Genomic DNA, 18811 nt, shown 5'->3' with positions numbered 1-18811 from the left:
AAAGAGGAACTAAAGAGCCTCTTGATGAGGGTGAAGGAGGAGAGTGAGAGAGCCAGCTTAAGATAAATATTAAAAAAAAAAAAAACCAAAAACTAAAATCATGGCATCTGGCCTCATTACTGCCTGGCAAATAGAAGGGGAAAAGGTAAAAGTAGTGAAAGATTTCCTCTTCTTGGGCTCCAAAATCATTGCGGATGGTGACTGCAGCCATGAAATCAGAAGTTGATTGCTTCTTGGCAGGAAAGCAATGACAAACCTAGACAGTGTGTTGAAAAGCAGAGATAATATTCTGCTGACAAAGGTCCATATAGTCAAGGCTGTGGTTTGAGAGCTGGATCATGAAGAAGGCAGAACACCAAAGAATTGATACCTTCGGACCATGGTGCTAGAGAAGACTCCTGAAAGTCCCTGGGACAGCAAGCAGATCAAACCAGTCAATATTAAGGGAGATCAACACTGAACATTCACTGGAAGGACTGATGCTGAAGCTGAAGCTCCAGTATTTTGGTCACCCGATGAGCACAGATGACAACTAATTGTTAAGTCCCTGATGCTGGGAAAGATTGAGGACAGAAAGAGAAGAGGGTGTCAGAGGATGAGAGGGCTGGATGGCATCACTGAGGCAATGAACATGAACTTGGGCAAACTCCAGGAGATGGTGAGGGACAGGGAGGCCTGGCATGCTGCAGTCCATGGGTCACAAAGTCACAGGGATACAACAGTCATTGGACAACTGAACAACAATGACAACACAACTGAGATAGAATAAAATATTACTCTTAACGTTGATGTCAACTTTAAAAAAATGGTGACAGTCTAAAAGTTGAGAGTTATGTCTTATTAGGTGGGAATTTTTAGAGCTTCATTCCCAAGAGACAGCATCTCAAGTAACCCTGAGAGGACTGCTCCACGGGGAGGAGTCAGGTTATACAGAAACTTGCCACAAAGGGCAGGTAGTCTGAACATCAGAAGTATATTTGTGAATTAAAGAAAACCATATATCTCAAGGAATGTAGTGCTTTTATATGTATGGAAAGACACAAGAGTCTGGGCTCCCTGGAATCACTCCTTCCATACACACCCCAGCTACCCTGGGCCAGCATCCTGTGCTTTTCACATCTTTAGCTCCTCAGTGCTCACCTTAGGCAGAGGCTGCAGCCTGAGGTCTGCTGGATAGCAGGTATTATTCTCCTTCCTGATTGCCCTTAGGGTGGAGACATTCACATTTGGAGGGCAGAATTCCCTGATGACTGTAACATCCTTGTTTACTTATATAGCAGGAAATACTCATTTCTCACTGATGATTAAAGACATGTGTGTTTTGTTTAAACTAGCAACCTTAAACTTGCTATTACTTATTAAAGATTAGCCTTAGATCACATGAGATTGAAAAACATTTGGTTTCGCTTCTATAACACGTCTGAGATTTAGAAATATTTACTTCATAAGCACTTACTTTTAAGCCAGTGGAGCTATTTTACAGTGATTTTGTCAATACCATCTGAGAGTAGAAAAAGGTCCTATTTGTAATGTACATACATAGCCATAGGACGGATGCAATCAGAGATTTCATTTTAAGACCTTAGTCATGAATCAGATATAAATATAATACCTATGTTATATAACTCACTAGTCTATAAACGGGCTTCCCATGTGGCACTAGTCGTAAAGAACCTGCCTGCCAATGCAGGAGATGTAAAAGATGTGGATTTGATCCCTGGGTCAGGAAGATCCCCTGCAGGAGGGCACGGCAACCCACGCCAGTATTCTTGCCTGGAGAATCCCATGGACAGAGCAGCCTGGAAGGATACAGTCCATAGGGTTGCAAGGAGTTGGACATGACTGAAGCCGTAGTTTATAAACAATCATTGGAATAAGTTAAGGTTATCTGCTCAGATGACCAAGGTTCTTTACTTTTATGGAAAGCACTTTTAAGATTTGTATTTGTCCCTGAAAAATAATCTCAGGGAAGCTATAGGCTAGATTTTCGGCAAGGGGAATTTTCCAGTAGTTTGTACTTTTTAAAAGGCATCTTTCCCTCTATTTTTGTTTGTTTGTCTGTTTGCTTGTTTTCCTGGTGGCAGGTTCTCCCAGTCCTGTTTACTGGGCTTAGTCTCAGGTGACTGTGGACTGTATATATTTTTTGATTTTGTAGCCATTTGCAAGACAAAGACAATTGTTTTTAATTCCTCCAAAGAACTGGGCTGCTGTGTAAGAGACATCAAAAGTCTGTTCTGCCCATCCAACCAGGCTTTCTTTAATTTGCTTCTTCGTATCAGGGAGAAGATTTCCAACTAAAAGGGAAATGGAAAGATTTCTATGTTCTAGAAATTCAGGGTTCAATTAGCACATCTAAAACAGTCTGCACCAGGCATTCAACAATGGCCCTTTGTTCCAGAGCACAGTTTGAGAGACCAATTCCCCCAACGGCTAAAAGCCTCTATCACCTCCCATATTAGGCTCTGACCATAAGTGTATTAAATAAACCTAGGCAGTGTATTTGGAGAAAGCAATGGCACCCCACTCCAGTACTCTTGCCTGGAAAATCCCATGGACGGAGGAGCCTGGTAGGCTGCAGTCCATGGAGTCGCTAAGAGTCGGACACGACTGAGTGACTTCACTTTCACTTTTCACTTTCATGCCTTGGAGAAGGAAATGGCAACCCATTCCAGTGTTCTTGCCTGGAAAATCCCAGGGACCGGGGAGCCTGGTGGGCTGCTGTCTATGGGGTTGCACAGAGTCGGACACAACTGAAGCGACTTAGCAGCAGCAGCAGCAACAGCAGCAGGCAGTGTATTAAAAAATAGAGACATTACTTTGCCAAAAAAAGTCCATCTAGTCAAAGCTATGGTTTTTCCAGTAGTCATGAAAGGATGTGAGAGTTGGACCACAAAGAAGGGTGAACACTGAAGAATTGATGATTTTGAACTGTGGAGCTGGGGAAGACTCTTGGACTGCAAGATCAATCCAGTCAATCCTAAAGGAAATCAATCTTGAATATTCACTGGAAGAACTGATGCTGAAGCTGAAGCTCCAATACTTTGGCCTGATGTGAAGAACTGACTCATTTGAAAAGACCCTGAAGGTAGGAGAAGGGGATGACAGAGGATGAGATGGTTGGATGGCATCACCAACTCAATGGACATGAGTTTGAACAAGCTCTGGGAGATGGTGAAAGACAGGGAAGCCTGGCTTGCTGCAGTCCATGGAGTCACAAAGAGTTGGACATGACTGGGTGACTGAACACCACCACCACCACTAGCCCCAGGCTTCTCTTCACATTCAGGGGACTCAGGCAACCCTGCTGGTTCCCTTCAAGTTCAGCTAACTTCACCTGAGGTGCAGAGTACTATGCCCAGTTTGACAACTGCAGGCAGGGGACACATTCCCAGTGAGACACGATGTCTGTCCCTACAATACAACCAAGCAAAACAAACACAACCACTTTACGAAACTGTGTCCAAATAAACCAGCTTTCTCCAATCTTTCACCTCAGTTTCACCGCCTCTTACACCTCTAACCAGGATCCCACTGGTAAGCCCCAGTCTTACATTCTGAGTTGGGGAAGCATTCCCAGACAGACATTAACACTTAGTCCCATAAATCACTGTGGCAACACTGGCCTAATATCTCCATATAACACTCGCACAGCACGAAAATTCTAACCTCTGTCATCCTATCAACACTGCACTTCTCCTTTTCTCAATGTGATTGCAGCCCAAGTCAGGGCCCCACCGGTGGGTTTTGATATCACAGTTCATGGGGCTGCTGCCTGGAGCCATCCTAGAAATTACTCCTTTTTACCCCTCAGCCATTTGTCTTATCCTAGTGCAAGAATCTGCCTTCAATGTAGGAGATCTGGGTTTGATTCCTGGGTTGGGAAGATCCCTGGGAGAGAGGAAAGGGCAACCCACTCCAATATTCTTGCCTGGAGAATCCCATGGACAGGGGAGCCTGGCGGGCTAAAGTCCATGGGGTCGCAAGAGTTGGACATGACTTAGCAACTAAAGAGATAGAGAGAGTGAAAGAAGCCATGGGTCCCCATGAACCCATGGAGGTGGAGGGATGGAGCCAGGTAACCCTAGCTCTTCTGTCAACCTTAACTGGATTCATTGACCTCTCTGCTGCTTTAAGCAATTTCTGGTCATGTTTTTCAAAATACTTTTTGCCTTAGGCTTTTAAAATATCTGCAAACTGGGGTAAATAGAAGGGCCATTTTGGGAGCCCTTTTATATTGGGGTATGGCTAGGCCCCTTTTGCTCACTCAATCTATCCCATCAATGTCCATTACACTCATCCCATTTCTTGTTAACCATCTAAATGTTTCCCCCTGCTGAGATGAGTCCTGGACTCTTCCCTTCCTGATTCCTCTTTGTCCCATCTCTTTCAATATTTGTTTTATTTATGGTATTTGTTAATAACTGTACAAATTTTCATCTGTTGGGAAGAGTCCTTTTACTTTCCCCTCTGCTTCTTCCCATTCTCCTATTAATTGACCTAATGATTTTATTAGCATCTGTAAGATCCAAACTTGATAATGCTTTCCAAACCATTTTTTAAATTAAGCAAGTTCTCTGAGTTAGCTGTTATATTTCTTTGTATCCACTTTTTAATTTAGTCTTTACATAAGTACCAATAAAACAGCTATTTACCATGAGAGCTGTCTAAAAAATTACCAATTTATTAATAGAAGGTTTTCCAATTCAAAGGACCCATTGTGTGTCTACTGATGAGGAAGATCTTAAGAATCAAACCAATGAGATTTTTATGACTTAGATAAAGACACGAGGTATTTCACAACAGAGTGCAAAGGATGCAGCCCTCAGGAGATCCAGAAAGGTCACTTCCCCAAACAGCCGAAGAAGAAAGCGACAGTCTTGTTGCACAGGTGTTAAGGATGGTGTAGCGCTAGCATCACTTTGAGATGACAAAGGCCCTTTATGGACTGGGTCCCCTGAGAGTAAACTCCACTGAGAGTTGTTCCCTGTGCTTCTGAACAACTGGCTCCATTTGCTCAGAATCCTGGCCTATCTGACTGACCATGAATCACACACTGAGATACACACACACCTTCCTGGTGGCAGAGACCAGAGAGAATCTTCTCTTGGTCCTGGTGTCAACCTCTCAGGACAGAGAACAAGATACATGGCACAACAGACAGAGACAAAGAAAAACAGTGATCACCTATGGGGGTAAAAGGATCAATAGCTCTACCAAATTTACCAGCATTGCTAAGTTCCAGGAACAGACTCCAAAACTACTTTCTCCCACTGATCTAAATTTAGAAAAGATAAGAGAAGGGAGGCTTCTGTCAGTTGTCCCAGGATCTCTGAGCTGCAGCAGCCTCAGGGCAAGTACCTTTCAGCTAGTAAACTTGAATCCTTCCAGTTATATCAACTTTGGGGGAGGAAAATTTTCCCTCTGCCTTTCTAGGTTCTTCTGTTTGGTCTAAGGATTCAACTGACATGAGACAGATTAACAAGAAAAACAAACAAGAGCTTAATTACATGTACAAATGAGAGAGATCCAGGAAATCTCTCTAGTGGCTCCGATGGTAAAGAATCTGCCTGCAGTGCAGAAGACCTGGCTTTGATCCCTATGTTGGGAAGATCCCCTGGAGAAGAGAATGGCTACCCACTCCAGTATCCTTGTCTGGAGAATTCCATGGACAGAGGAGCCTACAGTCCATGGGCTCACACAGCTGAGTGACTGACACTTTCACTTCACTTTTTTACACATGGAAGAGACAGAAGGAAGTTAAGTAATTGGATAAAAAAGGCAGAAACCCACTCCTGAAATTCTGCCTTCAGCTGAAGACAAAGGAGGATGTTGGAGGAGCGGTTTGGGGCGCAGAGGGAGGAAGGCAATTCACAAGGAGTTGGGAAAACAGGTATTTGGTAAATGAGTGTTTACTGGGCCAGCAGAGACAAGGGGACATTGAACAGACTCTGGTCTTTCGTTCTGCTGAGTTTTCCCCACCACATCTAGCCCTTATTCCTTGGAGACCTCTTTGTGACAGCTCTATTCTGGGAACAAACCCTTTTAATTATTTTTTTAAACATTATTTTAGGCAGTTAAGGGGTAGGGAAAGCAAACAAACAACAACAAAACAAAAACAAAGCCAGAAAAGCTTCCTGATTTTTAAAAATAATCAGCCTAAATTAATCCTTGTGCCAAAGAGACACACTTTGGGGTGGAAGATTTTGCTGCCTGCAGGAGGCTTCTCATAATCTGGTTCAGGATAGTTCTTTTTGGTTCCCTCATACAACGTTGATCAGTTCAGCATTAGTCAGATTCCAGTAAGTGTTTATAAGACTGTTTCTAACTAATGAAAATTTTGATTTCTTTCAAAAATCACACATCAGATACTATTTACTAAAAATAGTAACCACTTCTTTTACATCTGCTGCATTCCTTTATCCCACATGAACAGAGAAGCTAAGGAGAACAATAGGAACAACAGACAGATAACGGTCATTTTTGAGAATCTGTTAAGAACGAAGACATATGTCAGCACTAGTAAACTTAAGAATGTATTCAGGTACCAATTATTTTAAAAACAGTTGTCTAAAACAACGAAGTACTCATTATTATTAATATTGGCTATTTAGTGTTTTCTATTGGAGAAGGAAATGGCAACCCACTCCAGTGTTCTTGCCTGGAGAATCCCATGGACAGAGAAGCCTGGGAGGCTGCAGTCCATGGGGTCGCACAGAGTCCGACACGACTGAAGTGACTCAGCAGCAGCAACAGTGTTATCTATTAAGTACTAAAAAATTAGATACGGGTCATTTTTTTTTTTTTCCTAACAGAACTTAGACTTGTAGTTAAACTGTGGAAAAGTCTCCAAGAAAGATGTGGCAGTATCAATCTGACTCTTGCTAAAAATGTAAATGATACCTAAAAAGACTGCCAACAAATTGCCAACAAATTGCCAACATCCGTTGGATCATCAAGAAAGCAAGAGAGTTCCAGAACTCTCAAAGAGAGCTCCAGTTCTACTTCTGCTTTATTGACTATGGCAAGGCCCTTGACTGCGTGAACAGCAAACTGTGGAAAATTCTTAAAAAGATGGGAATACCAGACCACCTTACCTGCCTCCTGAGAAATTTGTATGCAGGTCAAGAAGCAACAGTTAGAACTGGGCATGGAACAACAGAGTAGTTCAAATCAGGAAAGGAGTACGTTAAGGCTGTATATTGTCACCTTGCTTGTTTAACCTATATGCAGAATACATCACGTGAATGCTGGGCTAGATAAAGCACAAGCTGGAATGAAGATTTCCAGGAGAAATATCAATAACTTCAGATACACAGATGACACCAGCATTATGGCAGAAAACAAAGAGGAACTAAAGAGCCTCTTGATAAAAGTGAAAGAGGAGAGTGAAAAAGTTGGCTTAAAACTCAACATTCAGAAAACTAAGATCATGGAATCTAGTCCCAACACTTCATGGCAAATGGATGGGGAAACAATAGAAATAGTGAGAGACTATTTTTTTGGACTCCAAAATTACTGCAGATGATGACTGTAGCCATGAAATTAAAAGACACTTGCTCCTTGGAAGAAAAGCTATGACCAATCTAGAAAGCATATTAAAAAGCAGAGAAATTACTTTGCCAAAAAAACGTCCATCTAGTTAAAGCTATGGTTTTTCCAGTAGTCATGTATGGATATGAGTTCAGTTCAGTCACTCAGTCGTGTCCGACTCTTTGCGACCCCATGAATCGCAGCACACCAGGTCTCCCTATCCATCACCAGCTCCCCGTGATGAGTTCACTCAAACTCATGTCCATCCAGTCGGTGACGCCATCCAGCCATCTCATCCTCTGTCGTCCCCTTCTCCTCCTGCCCCTAATCCCTCCCAGCATCAGAGTCTTTTCCAGTGAGTCAACTCTTCGCAGGAGGTGGCCAAAGTACTGGAGTTTCAGCTTTAGCATCATTCCTTCCAATGAACACCCAGGACTGATCTCCTTTAGAAGGGACTGGTTGGATCTCCTTGTAGTTCAAGGAACTCTCAAGAGTCTTCTCCAACACCACAGTTCAAAAGCATCAATTCTTCAGTGCTCAGCTTTCTTCACAGTCGAACTCTCACACCCATACATGACCACTGGAAGAACCATAGCCTTGACTAGACGGACCTTTGCTGGCAAAGTAATGTCTCTGCTTTTCAATATGCTATCTAGGTTGGTCATAACTTTCCTTCTAAGGAGTAAGCGTCTTTTAATTTCATGGCTACAATCACCATCTCTTGTGATTTTGGAGCCCCAAAAAATAAAGTCTGACACTGTTTCCACTGTTTCCACTTTTTCCCCATCTATTTGCCATGATGTGATGGGACCAGATGCCATGATCTTCATTTTCTGAATGTTGAGCTTTAAGCCAACTTTTTCACTCTCCTCTTTCAGTCATCAAGAGGCTTTTTAGTTCATCTTCACTTTCTGCCATATGGGTGGTGTCATCTGCATATATCTGAGGTTACTGATATTTCTCCCGGCAATCTTGATTCCAGCTTGTGCTTCTTACAGACCAGCATTTCTCATGATGTACTCTGGATATAAGTTAGATAAGCAGGGTGACAATATACAGCCTTGACATATTCCTTTTCCTATTTGGAGCCAGTCTGTTGAGTAGGACGATAAAGAAAACTGAGCTCTAAAGAATTAATGCTTTTGAACTATGGTGTTGGAGAAAACTCTTGAAAGTCCCTTGGACTGCAAGGAGATCAAACCAGTGCATCCTAAGGGAAATCAGTCCTGAATATTCATTGGAAGTATTGATGCTGAAGCTCCAGTATTTGGCCACCCGATGTGAAGAACTGACTCCTTGGAAAAGACCCTGATGCTGGGGAAGATTGAAGGCAGGAGGAGAAGGGGATGACGGAGATGAGACGGTTGGATGGCATCAACGACTCAATGGACATGAGTTTGAGCAAGCTCTGGGAGTTGGTGATGGACAGGGAAGCCTGGTATGCTGCAGTCCATGGGGTCATAAAGGGTCAGACACGACTGAATGACTGAACTAGGAACTAAGAAGTTTTCAAACTTTTATGTGCTTTCCTTCCAAGCCTTTCAACAAGGGCTAAACTTATGGACTATAAAGGCATTCAAAGCTGGTGCTCTGGGAAAACCCAGAGGGATAGTGTGTGGAGGGGATTCAGGATTGGAGGGACACATGTAAAACTGTGGCCAATTCAAGTTGATGGGTAGCAAAAATCATCACAATGTTGTAAAGTAATTATCTTCTAATTAAAATAAATTCATTAAAATATTTTTAAAAATTTCTCAATGAGATTTTGAAAGCACTTTTATGTGTTTGATTATACTTGCTATGCTCTGGTTTTAGAGAGAAGGGGGGACACTATTACAGAGATCATGCTGATACTAGTTGGGGGTGGTCCTGGGTAAAATACACATGTATTTTACTCCTTTACTGAATTCAAATATAAAGATAATTGAATACTCATGAAGACAATGATGTCCAGCATGAGGGTATCAAATCTCTACAAATAATTTAGTCGTCTCGATTTAACCATTCTTTTACAGTCAGGAATAAGGAAAGTGTACAATTTAGAAAGAATCTAAAAGTAAGAGAATAAAAAGGTTTTAGCCAACTCCTGAGTTGTGTAGTACTTCCCAACTTCTTGCCTTAGGAAATAAAAATCTCCATATGTTGTATGAATATAATGAGACCCAGGATCTCTTCTTGAAACTAGTTAATGGAGAGTCTGAATTGAAAGAGGTGAATGATCTATTAGCTTATTTCTTACAATGCGTTTGAAAATCTCATAGAAATTTTCCCCATATGAAGAATTTTTTTAAAGCTTTTCCATACATGGGAAACACCCAGCCTTCTATATTTCTGCAGACACTCTCACCATTGCAAACTACATCTGCTTTCCAAGAAATTGCCCTCACCCACCTCACAAACCAGTAGACTGATGACACCAAGACCAGCTTTCAGCATTCCACTCCACATGGTTTGGTATCTTCACTGTCTGCCCCTCCATTCTGCATTATTTGTCTTTATAGCACTTTTCTCTGCCTGATAAGATTATAACTATTTGTTTCTTATCCGTCTTCCAAATGAGAATGCAAACTCCTAGAGAGCACAGATTTTGACTGCTTTGTATGTTGCTATCATCTGCGTATTTAGAACAGTGCATGGTACACAGAAATCATTCAATAAATCCTTTGGAATAAATGCACTTTGGCAAATTCCACTAGTGAATTGTTCCTTATTCAGCTTTATTATATGTCTAGGAAGAATCAGAATGTTAGCTGAAGTGCTTCGGTTTTTATAATATGCTGAGTTATTAAGTAAATGTGAATGAACACTCAAAAGTTATTTTTATTACATAAATTATCTTCTGTTCTCATAAGTGTTTAACAGTTCTTTGCTTTCGGTTGCCTTTTTTCCACTAACTATTTTTTGCACTAGTTGAGAGATCTGAATCCTTAATACCAAAATGTAAGTTCACCTGTAGGAAATACTTTATTCCACTTAGGTGTTTAGTAAAGATAGATAATGCATCACCAAAAGAAGATATTCAGCAAAGCTAGGCTGTGAGTGTCCAAAGAAAAGTTTTCCACAGGATAATAAGCAACATTTTTGCAGAATGCAAAGTTCTATTAAAAATTATCAAGAACCTCTGACTTTATCTTGACAGGCGGAATTATTATTGGAAAACTGGATTTGCCTCTTGGTGGGTGTTGAGCCTGCAGTGGGAGAAGGATTTATTACTTGCACCAAAAAAGGAAAACACTGGATATCTTTCCCAAAGCAGTAACTCCCAGAACTGCAAAACTGAGGAAGTGCTAAGCTAAGTATACATGCATATTCATGGAGGTGGGGGTGTTGAGGAGGCAGAGAAGAGCTCAGCATTGGTTGACAGAGTCCAAGCTTGACTTGATTGAAATCAGGAAGGTCAATATCATCCTTCCATCCTCCACCTGGGTGGGAGTCAGTTCCTACAGAACTCAAAGATATGTTTTTATGTACTGTATTCCTTCAGGAGGAACTAGTACTCTTCTTTGTGTGCTGTGCTTAGTCGCTCAGTCCTGTCTGATTCTTTGTGACTCCATGGACTGTACCCCACCAGGCTCCTCTGTCCATGGGGCAGAATACTGGAGTGGGTTGCCATGAATACTGGAGTAAGAATACTGGAGTTGGTTGCCATGCCCACCTACAGGGCATCTTCCCAACTCAGAGATTGAACCCAGGTCTCCCACATGGCAGGCAGATTCCCTACCATCTGAGCACTAAGGAAGCCTCTACTCTGCTTTATGACTGCACTACTGTTTGACTTCCTTTTCTCTGTCCCTGTATTCCTTTGTTCCCCTAAGATCATGAATTACTGAGATTTGATGAAGGGTAAACATTGCAGCTACTGTTAGATCCTAGGATGGCTTGGGCAAAAATGACTTTTCTATGAGCCATGCCATGTAGTGTCACCCAAGATCGATGGGTCATGGTGGAGAATTCTGACAAAATGCGATCCACTGGAGAAAGGAATGGCAAACCGCTTCAGTATTCTTGTCTTGAGAAGCCCAAGAACAGTATGAAAACATAGAAAGATATGACACTGAAAGATGAACTCACCAGGTTGGTAGGTACCGTTTTGCTACTTGAGAAGAGTGGAGAAATAGCTCCAGAAAGAATGAAGAGGCTGAGCCAAAGCAAAAACAACACCTAGTTGTGGATGTGACTGGTGATGGAAGTAAAGGCTGATGCTGTAAAAAACAATATTGCATACAAACCTGGAATGTTAGGCCCATGAATCAAAGTAAATTGGAAGTGGTCAAACAGAAGATGGAAAGAGTGAACATCAACACTTTAGGAATCAGTGAACTAAAATGGACTGGAACAGGCAAATTTAATTCAGATGACCATTATATCTACTACTGGACAAACATCCCTTAGAAGAAATGGAATAGCCTCATAGTCAATAAAAGAGTCTGAAATGCAGTACTTGGGTGCAATCTCAAAAATGACAGAATGATCTGTTTTTTCCCTAGGCACAGTAATTCAACATTACAGTAATCCAAGTATATGCCCAACCTCTAAAGCTGAAGATGCTGAAGTGAATGATTTTATGAATACCTACAAGACCTTCTAGAAATAACACCAAAAAAGATGTCCTTTTCATCATAAGAGACTGGAATGCAAAAGGAGGAAGTCAAGAGATAGCTGGAATAACAGGCAGATTTGGCCTTGGAGTACAGAATGAAGCAGGGCAAAGGCTGACAAGTTTTGCCAAGAGAATGCCCTGGTCATAGCAAATACCCTCTTCCAAGAGAATGCACTGGTCATAGCAAACACCCTCTTCCAACAACACAAGAGATGACTCTACACATGGACATCACCAGATGGTCAGTAAAGAAATCAGATTAATTATATTCTTTGCAGCCAAAGATGGAGAAGCTCTATACAGTTAGCAAAAACAAGACCAGGAGCTGACTGTGGATCAGATCATGAACCTCTTATTGCCAAATTCAGAGTTAAATTGAAGAGAGTATGGAAAACCACTAGACCATTCAGGTATGACCTAGATCAAATCCTTTACGATCATACAGTTAAACTGACAAATAGATTCAAGGGATTAGATCTGATAGACAGAGTGCCTGAAGAACTATGGACTGAGATTCATAACATTGTACAGGGGGCGGTGATCAAAACCATCCCCAAGAAGAAGAAACTCAAAAAGGCAAGACAGTTGTCTGAGGAGGCTTTACAAATAGCTGAGAAAAGAAGAGAAGCAAAAACCAAAGGAAAAATGGAATAATATATCCATCTGAATGCAGAGTTCTAAACAATAGCAAGGAGAGATAAGAAAGCTTTCCTAAATGATCCTGCAAAGAAATAGAGGAAAACAACAGAATGGGATAGACTAGAGTTCTCTTCAAGATAATTAGAGATACCAAGGGAATATTTCATCTAGAGATGGGCACAATTAAGGACAGAAACGGTATGGACCTAATGGAAGCAGAAGATATTAAGGAGAAGTGGCAAGAATACACAGAAAAACTATACAAAAAAAAAAGATCCTAATGACCCAGATAACTGTGATGGTGTGATCGTTTACCTAGAGCCAGACATCCTGGAATGTGAAGTCAAGTGGGCCTTAGGAAGCATCACTATGAACAAAGCTAGTGGAGGTGATTGAATTCCAGTTGAGCTAATTCAAATCCTAAAAAAACAATGCTGTGAAAGTGCTGCGCTCAATATGCCAGGCAAATTTGGAAAAACTCATCAGTGGCCTCAGGACTGAAAAAGGTCAGTTTTCATTCCAGTCCCAGAGAAAGGCAATGCCAAAAAGTGCTCAAACAACCACACAGTTGCACTCATCTCACAGGCTAGCAAAGTAATGCTCAAAATTCTCCAAGCTAGGCTTCAACGGTACACAAACCATGAACTTCTAGATGTTGAAGCTGGATTTAGAAAAGGCAGAGGAACCAGAGATCAAAATGACAGCATCTGTTGTCAGGAGGCAGAAGGATAAGGGGACGACAGAGGATGAGATGGTTGGATGGCATCACTGACCTGATGGACATGGGTTTGAGCAAGTTTGGCAGTTGGTGATGGACAGGTGTTACAGTCCATGGGGTCACAAAGTGTGAGAGAGGATGGAGCAACTGAACTGAACTAATGTCAAGAAAACCATTCCTGGTTCTCTTTCTCCTAGTACTCTCTAACTTATCTGCTTACAAAATAGACATTCTGTCCTTAGTAAATGTTTATCTGGAGTGAAGTTTAATATTGTTCAACTTTAGTATGCATTTGTAGGGGAGCAAAATTTGCCACAGCAAAATGTGTCTCTGTCATTTAGCTTATTTTTAGCTTAAAACAATTAAGGGCCTGAAGAATCTGGAAGAACATTTGACCTTCCCCTTCACTGATTTAAAGAATGTAGACAGGGAAGCTTGTTCAGGAAAGGAGATGTCAGCATAGACCACCACAGAGGGATCTGGGTGTTTAGACAGGGAGGAAGTAGCAAAGTCTGTAAAAATTCCTCTTCTGTGCCCCCTTGTCTCAGCTGACCCAGCAAACAGCTGTTTATCAGACCTCTGCTTCCCTGTTTCTATATGAACTGCCATCCTCCTTCTGAAGTCCCAAACCACTACCCCAACATCCTCTTTCGTCTTTAGTTAAGGTGGTATTTAAGGTCAAGGTTTCAGACATTTTGAGGAGTTATTCAGTTTTCCTGGGTCTCTCCATGTGAACATGTTATTAAAGTCTTGTTTGATTTTCTCCTGTTAATCTGTCTCATGTCAATTTAACTTTCAGACTAGACAGAAAAACCTAGAGAGTACAGGAGAATTTATTCCTCCTTGGAATATTATATTTAAAGAACAATTGTGTATTGAAACAGAATAAATATGTGAAACATAATTTATCAGATGATTACAATATAAAGCAAAAAAAAACCTCTATAACTCTACTCAGGTCAAAAATACAGGAAATATTACTAGTATTTCCCTGAAATTCTTCTCTGTCTCTTCCCTACTCTTCCCACACCCATGGGAACCAAATCCTGAATTCCATTAGAAACACTTCCTTGATTTTTCTTTAAAATCATGCATTGGAGAAGGAAATGGCAACCCACTCCAGTGTTCTTGCCTGGAGAATCCCAGGGACGGGGGAGCCTGGTGGGCTGCCGTCTGTGGGGTCGCACAGAGTCGGACACGACTGAAGTGACTTAGCAGCAGCAGCAGTAACTGTCAATTCCTAAGTAATATAGTTTAATTTTGCCTGTTTTTAACTTTCTGTGAATGAAAGCATGTAATACATGTTCTTTTATGTTCTTTGCTTAACGTTATGCATTTAAGATTCAGTAATATTGTTGTGTGGATACATAGTTGACTCTGTAATTTATACAATGGAATATACAGAGCATTCTGTTGTTGATGAATATTTGGGTTGTTTCCAGTTTGGATCTGCAACCAAGGGTGCTGCCGTGGATATTCCTGAACAACAACCACATTGTATACAAGCCTGCATTTCTGTAGGATGCGTATCTGGGAGTAAAATTGCTAGTCATGTGGTATTGATATATTAGTTTTAGTAGAAACTCTTGAGTATTTGTCCCAAAAATTACCAAGCTATATGTCTCTCATTAGTAGAAAGCATTCCCATCTGCTCTATAGGAGTTAAGTCTTCTTAAACTCACTAGTAGAGTGTAGTGTGGTGGTATCACAGTGTGCTTTTGTCTGCATATCTCTGACGGCTAATGAGTTTTGAGCATCTTTTTATATGTTTATTGCACATTTGAATTTCTTCTCTTCTGAAGCAAATTTTGTCCACTTTTCTTTCTTTCTTTTTGATTGTGGATCAATATATTTTAGACGTGTACCTGTAGACAATTCTATATGTAGCAAGTGTATTTTCTCTCCCTAGCTATCCTTACTATGGTATTTGGATGAATAGATATTTACAATTTTAATAATGTTGTGGGGGAGAAAAATAATGTTCCCTAGGTTCTTGGCTGAGGTGCTCTGTAATAAAACTCAAGTTAACAGGAGAGAAACAAACAAGTTTAATAACAGGGACAGACTCTTTCTTTATTTGCAGTTTTGCTTCCTATTGTTTCAGTTACCCATGGTCAGCTGTAATCTGAAAATATTGGACAGAACATTCCAGAAGCAAATCATTCATAAATTTTAAATTGTGCACCACTCTGAGTAGTGTCAGGACTTCTCATGAGTCCTGTTCTGTCCTTTCCAGGACAGGAATCTCCCCTTGTCCCGAGCATCCCACTGTTAGGGACACAGGACCACTTGGTTATCACATCAGCTTTCGTAGTCTCAGAGGGCTTACTCTCACGGGATCCTTGTTTTACTTAATAATCACCCAGATGTGCAAGGATATGGATGCTGGCAATTAGTTTATGCCAAAGAGAAGCATAAAGTGCTTACATTAAGTAAAAAATGTGAAAGTAAGTAAATTATAGGCTGAGGTTGCTAAGATCTAAGGTAAAAACCAAACTTCTGTTTGTGATATTGTGGTAAAGGAAAAAGAAATTTGTGCTAATTTGCTGTCACCCTTGAAGTGGCAAAAGTCAGGACCATAAGATGCAAAAGGCATTAAATCTATAAAATAAGATATTCTGAAGAGAGGATCACATTCACAAACCTTTCATTACAATATATTATGATTATACCCTGCATTGCCATGTTTATGCCTGAAACGAACTCCTATTTTGATTTGATCATCAATGAGAAATGAACTCTCTATTGAATATTTTATGCATCTGTTATTGGGAAATTTTCATGCAGACTAGCTTCAGGCACCACTTTTCCCATCTGGTTTCTCGTCCTCTCCCCACCAAATTCCTTCAGACAAACCATGTTGTGCTATAGACTCTGCTCCCTCACCTTCAGGCGACAACTCTGGATGAGTCAGCCCAGAGGTCTTAAGAATGTTCCTGAAGCCATTCTGACAACAGAAGTAGCTCCACATGGAAGTGACTGAGAGCCGCATACACAGGCCACTGAATTTAAATAGATCCCCAACTCCACTCTCCTCATTCAGATCCCTCAAATGCCCACAGTCATTCCAAAGTCAGCCAACTTGAGCAGGTGGGTAAGGGAGGTGGATTCAGAGAGGAAAGGCTGAGCTATATCTGTCCATGGATATACATTTCACAAAAACATGCAACCACGTGGACACAGTGTTTGCACACCTCCAAGGGTCCTGACAGTGGACAGTGTAAGCTCTGTGGAAAATCTGCCTCTGCACTTGTAATAAGAGTTAGATGTTACAACTCTGCATTTCCTTGCAAATTTAAATTCAGCTTCTCTTGTTCCACAGAGACTTATGTAGGGATTTGGGTAGAGATTTCACTATATTTATAAATCAATGTAGGGAGAACTGACTTCTTTGCAGTTTAAGTTCCCTGATCCATGCATGTAGTACACATTTCCATTTATTTCAGCCTTTTAAGATTTCACTTCAGTGTGTATGAATTTCTAAAAAAAGATCTTACACATATCTTCTCAATTTCATTTAATAGTCCATAATATTTTTGTTAGAGCCATTTGGGCTTGAAATTTTCTTTAAGGTAAGATTGTTTTAATTACTATTTCCTTAATAATTGTAGGTTTTTGGCTTTTTTGTTTTTTTCTTTGTATGTGTCAGATTTGGCAAGTTACATCAATTTTACAATTTTTTAACAGAACAAGCTTTTGGTTCTTTTGGTCGTCTCCATTCTATGATTAGTTTATATTTCATGAAGTTCTTCTCTTACCTTTTTTCCCCTTCCTTTTACTTCCCTTTGCTTAATTTGCTCTTCTTTCAATAACTTCTTGACATGGTTGCTAATTTGACCTATTTTCATAATTTCTTATTTTCTAATAAATGCATTTAAAATAAAATATCCTTTCAGTAATAATTTACCAACATTTCACAAGTTATGAGGAGAAGGCAGTGGCAACCCACTCTAGTACTCTTGCCTGGAAAATCCCATGGACCGAGGAGCCTGGTAGGCTGCAGTCCATGGGGTCGCTAAGAGTCGGACACGACTGAGCTATTTCACTTTCCCTTTTCACTTTCATGCATTGGAGAAGGAAATGGCAACCCGCTCCAGTGTTCTTGCCTGGAGAATCCCAAGGACAGGGGAGCCTGGTAGGCTGCCGTCTATGGGGTCACACAGAGTCGAACACGATTGAAGCGACTTAGCAGCAGCAGCAGCAGCAGCAGAAGTTATGAAATCTTACATTTTTATTACTCAATTTGAAATATTACTGAATCTGTTATGATTTCTTCTTTGAGACATATGTTATTTATGTGATAATTTCTTGAATTTCTAATCATATGGCTATGTCCTAGTTTTATGGTTGTTATCCACGTCTGACTTAATTGTCTGTTATATTGCAGTCCTTTACATGTGTTGAGACACACTTTACAGCTGGCATATGGTTAATTTTATAGTCAGTATATGGTTAATTTTTCTAAACATCAGTGTATGCCAAAAAAGACTGTGACTTTTGCAGGTAGTTGCATAAAGTTTTAAAAAGTGACAGAACAAATCCTGGCTCCATGCAATACTATCAAAGAGAAAAAAAATCCAGTTACCCAAGCAGAATTAGAAATCTCTCCTGTTCTTTCTTTACTTTATATTTTCCTAGAATTTTTAAAAGCAGCTGCTTGGGGATAGGAAAAAAACAGCCAGCTGAGTTTGCCTATGAGTTTTCCAACACTGCTCTGCTGAAATAAACACAGCAGTGTAGTTATACCCAATTTTTTTTATATATGTAAGCCAAGACAGACTTTTTAAAATACAATTTAATGTCAGCAAATAAATAATGCATTTGGGAAAGAAGAGTTTGGTGTTAGTAATGTACCTTCTAATCTATAATGAATAACTACATTCAATGCTGTTCCTTAGAAAAAAGTTTCAAAGAGTACTATTTGAGATCACTATTTTTTTAATCTGGGAATTCATGTTTAGCTTAACACTGTTGCAAACAGTCAGTTTTACTTTGTGCCCAATATTCTAAAGAAACTTTTATACAAAAAGTCATTTCATGGTGAAAAATTGAAAGCATTCCCCCTAAGACCAGAAACAAGACAAGGGTGTCCGCTTTTGGCACTATTATCCAACGTCGCTCTGGAAGTCCTAGCTACAGCAATCAGAGAAGAGAAAGAAATAAAAGGAATCCAGATTGGAAAAGAAGAATTAAAGTTCTCACTGTTTGCAGATGACATGATACTGTACACAGAAAACCCTAAAGACGGCATCAGAAAATTACTAGAGCTAATAAGTGCATTTCGGATTTGCAGGACACAAAATCAATACACAGAAATCACTTGG

This window comes from Bison bison, unplaced genomic scaffold (genome assembly GCF_000754665.1).
Source record: "Bison bison bison isolate TAMUID 2011002044 unplaced genomic scaffold, Bison_UMD1.0 scf7180017864300, whole genome shotgun sequence".
NCBI lineage: Eukaryota > Metazoa > Chordata > Mammalia > Artiodactyla > Bovidae > Bison > Bison bison.
Note: the sequence above shows the minus strand (reverse complement) of the source record.